Below are 4,756 nucleotides of genomic sequence, written 5' to 3'. Positions count from 1 at the left end.
AGATGCTGAAGGCTGCTCAGGCAGACAAACAACATGCCGAAGGGCAAGAAGCCGCTGGTCAACGTGTATTAACACGGACCATTAATGAGAAGAACAAGCTACATGATGCAAACATCAAGCAAGCCAAAGAGCTAAAGGACGTACGAGCCCAACTGTCGGATGCCTTGAAGGAGAACAGAAAGCTGAAAGGCGGCAAATTCAGTATGTCCTTTAACCTAACTTACATACGGTCCCCTGATGGAAAGGTTTACGAGATTGTTCCTGTAGGTTTGTTAACTGGGCGGCCCGAGGGAGATGTGTCCGGATTTCAAGGCGACTTGCTACAAGAGCTATCCAAAGTGCACGAGCGAGCTCGGAAAGCCATGTGGAACATGGCTAAGGCTTTATGGCCATCCGATTCTCCTCAAGAAATTATGGAGGAGCTCATGAATTTATTCAAGGGAGCTCGACACCGCTTTGAACTATGGAAGGCATCATCATGTCTAGAAGGCGCACGAGAAGCCTGGGCCATGGTGAAAACGCGGTATACCGGACTTGATCCAAATCATATAGCCCGGGACGGACCTCGGGGACCAGATGGATAAGAAATTCCTGTTAGCTTGGTGTATGACCAAGTAAGGACAACCTCCAAATTTTCACAGCAGGACTGTAAACTAGACAGCCTGATAGATGGTATAGATAAAGAGTAGGCGTTTGAGTCCATGTAACAATGTACTTTATCACAAAACTTATCTCCATCCGAACTGAAAAAGATTGTCATGGCAAACCTTCCGCTTCTACCTCCGAAACCCAAGGGTTGGAGTGTTTCTGAATACTATACCTGTGGAAAACACCAAGTATGTTCGGAAACTAGGCAATCTGGTCATAGTGCTTGAACAGACAAACGGTATTCGAGGAGTTATGTTATATTACTTTTTTAACATAAGAAACATCTTCCAGAGAGAAAAGTTCCGTTAAGGGTTCCTCTCCCTGGGTCAGCATGCATTATTTAAGCATGCCTAAGCCGTGATGCGAAAGAATCACAGGAGTTTTTATATTTTGAGAGTTTATATTGCAACGAGGGCAGTTTGTTGTTTGTTCGCCGACCAATTATTCCCTTAAGAACGCTAGCTTTTGGCTTGACCATTATGTCCTGATGACCCGGTTGTAAAAATCGCAGAGGTGCTCCCTTTATGCCCTAGCCGAACAAGCGGGAACGTAGGGCATAAGCACAGGAGACAGCAACCCAGCTTGGCAAAAACTTAAGTCATAAAGGTGCATATAATGGCGAAGACAGGACATATATGAGCAAACAACACGTATATATGGTGAGCTTTATGCTTAAAAAATAGCAAGCTTCTATTGAGAGAAGCCCCCAGTTATGGTGCGGTGTATACATTTAAAGGTGAATACCCCTCAAGTATGTGGCTTACCCGAACACCCGCTAGAAATCGTATAAAAAACGAGAAAAAGGAAAAATTGAAAAGGAGAGAAAGGAACGAACCGAGGTATATGTCCGGACTTAGGTGTAGAATCTTCGGAGCCGAGCAGCGTTCCATGGGTTCGGCTCTAAGCGATTATCCGATGCATTGCGAAGGCGATAGGCTCCTCTAGTGAGAACTTCATCTATAATGAAGGGACCCTCCCATTTGGGCTTGAGCTTGTCCTTTTTCTTCTCTGGTAGGTGTAGAACGAGTTCGCCGACATTATATGTCTTCGCCCGCACTTCTCTGCTTTGGTATCTTCGAGCCTGTTGTTGGTAAAATGCGGAACGGGCTCTTGCGACATCGCGCTCCTCTTCCAGGTTGTCTAGATTGTCCTACCGATCGAGCTCGGCTTCAATCTCTTCATACCTGCGCACTCGAGGTGAGTCATGAATAATGTCACAGGGCAGGACAGCCTCTGCGCCATACACCATAAAGAAGGGTGTGTATCCGGTCGTGCGATTGGGCGTGGTTCGCAGCCCCCAGAGTACGGAGTCGATGTAGCGACCCGACCTCAAACGGTCCAGTCTCTATGCTTCAGTGTCATCCCTGGATTGGTAATGCTGACACACACAGTACTCGAAGGATTTATAACAGAGTGGCAATCACACACTTATTACATCGAATATCTCAGAAGAGAACTTATTACAAAAAATATGGCTTAAGGCCATCTAATACGATCACAGCGGAAGGCTTGGAAGATAAAGTGAGTCCATAACCTCCAACGGCATAGCTGAGCTGCACGACAACGACCTAGCGAACCTTACTCCTTATCTGAAAAGTCTGCAACATAATACGTTGCAGCCCGAAAACGGGTCAGCACATGGAATATGCTGGCAATGTAACACAGTAGAGCAATGAACAGAATAAATACTATCACTACATGCATATATGGCTGGTGGAGGCTCTATGGTTATATGGTTTTTGCGAAAAGAAAATTTTTCCCTACAACAAAGGAATAAATTTTATTTAACTATCATGGTAGTTGAAACATTGAGAATGGTACCCCCATCTCAATCCCAATTAAAGTAATCATTAACAACCCAACATATTAATTTAGAGTGATGAGATACGATAGGATAATCCAAGTACTAGATACTCTAGATGTCCATAACTGGGGACACGGCTAACCATGATTAGATTGTACACTCTGCAGAGGTTTGCGCACTTTTCCCCACAAGACTCGATCACCTCCGTTGGATTTCTCGCACTACATGGTGTTTGAGAAACGGATGACCGAGACACAGTATTTTAGAAGCATTAACTCTAACCTCGGGTAGACAGTACCAACCTACATCCCTCTACATCTGCTAGCCTACCACTAGAAGAGGTCATGCAACTTACTCAAACTATGCTAGAGCCCATAATAGCTTGTGGCTGCACACGAAAGTTTCTAGCATGAATAATCTCATGATCCCTTTGAGCCTGGGTGGCGGACCGTAGGATGATCACACGGATGCCCCGGGATCACCTAGGACAACACTGGATTCCCAGGTGCCCAAACAAGCAATCCACCCAGATGTGTATTAAAGTAGCCACCTTAAGTTGAACCATTAATTAACAACTCACATCTGTCATGGATACAATCAAACCCAATCCACGTCTACGAGCATATCATGGCAATATAAGCATAACGTAGAAGTAACTCCCGAGGGTTTGATAATAAAACAGGTAATAGGTTCTATCTCATTAACTACTTCCCAACCCACAAGTTAATCACATCCTAATCATGCAGTGTTTGAGGATTGGAACTAATGCATAAAACTGGGTATGAAAAGAGTATGATCAATGTGTTACTTGCCTTGCTGACGATCCGCAAAACCTAGAGACTCGTAGTAGGACGCTTCGCACTCCGGGAATTCTATCGCAAACAAACAATAGCATACATAAGCAATCAAGCAAAGATGCACAGGTAAAACACGAATAAGAAGATATAACCAGAAATTTCAACTTAAGATCTCCGGTTTGCAAAAAGAATCAAATCAAACGAAGCAACGAAACTCAAACTGCGAAAGAAACAAGATCCGTTTACTAATCTGGACTAAAGTCAAATTTTATAGTATCAAAATTTTGTTCAAGTTCATTAAGCAGAAAGAGGGCTTCGAGACGAAGATCTAGGCGCTTGAATCGCCTGATTCTGATAAACGAACGAAAAGATAAACTAAAACGAAAATCGGATCAGAAATCGCAGTCGAAAATAATCGCGAAAAACCCGAGAAAAAGAAAAACTGACGAACAGGCTAATGAACGAACGTTCTCTGTCTGCGATTAACGGGCGAAAACCGTTCGTTAAAACGAACGTACAGAGAACGTCCGCTAAATAAACTAAACCAAGAAAACCGACGAACTGATCTGAAAAAATGAACTAGGGTTTATAAAAAAACCGAACGGTTTTAAAAGAAAAACCAGCGGCGGCTACCTCTAGTGCGGCGGGATTCCGGTGAGGCGGCGAGGCGCGGGCGGCGGCGGCGCGGGCGGCGGCTCGGGCGGCGGCGGGCTAGGGTTTGCGAGGGGGCACGGGCGGCTGGGCTGTCGGGGTCCTGGGGTCGCGGCTTAAAAAGGCCGGCCCGAGGTGTCCTGGCCGGGTACGGCCCGGAGTCGGTTACACTTTTTTTAAACAATACGACATGCAGACAAAGAAAGAAAAGAAATACTAAACGTACTCCAAAAATCCCGAAATAAAATTTCCCCGTCCTCTAAAAATGTGCCGGACAAGGTGAACATTTATTTGTTGCTTAGAATTTTCGAGGATCGCAAAACGAAATGCAATAAAATATGAGATGCTTGAATGACCTATGTATAACATTCCAAATTTAAAATTTGGGATGTTACAAACCTACCCCCCTTAAGATGAATCTCGTCCTCGAGATTCGGGTTGGCTAGAAAATAGGTGTGGGTGATCTTTGCGAAGATCATCCTCTCTTTCCCAGGTGGCTTCATCCTCGGTATGGTGGCTCCACTGAACTTTGCAAAACTTGATAACCTTGCTGCGAGTAACTCGGCTGGCAAACTCGAGAATCTTGACCGGCTTCTCCTCATAGGTCAGATCACTGTCCAACTGAATTGCTTCCAGGGGCACTGTATCTCTTAGCGGTATATCGGCCATCTCCGCGTGGCACTTCTTCAACTGAGAAACATGGAACACATCATGAACTCCTGACAATCCTTCAGGTAATTCCAACTTGTAGGCAACCTCTCCCATACGTTCCAGAACTCGGTATGGTCCTACAAATCTCGGGGCTAACTTTCCCTTAACTCCAAAATGTTTCACCCCTCGGAGTGGTGATACACGA

Source organism: Triticum aestivum, chromosome 1D (genome assembly GCF_018294505.1).
Source record: "Triticum aestivum cultivar Chinese Spring chromosome 1D, IWGSC CS RefSeq v2.1, whole genome shotgun sequence".
Classification (NCBI taxonomy): Eukaryota; Viridiplantae; Streptophyta; class Magnoliopsida; order Poales; family Poaceae; genus Triticum; species Triticum aestivum.
The sequence above is the reverse complement of the archived record's forward strand: the minus strand, read 5'-3'. Positions refer to the sequence as shown.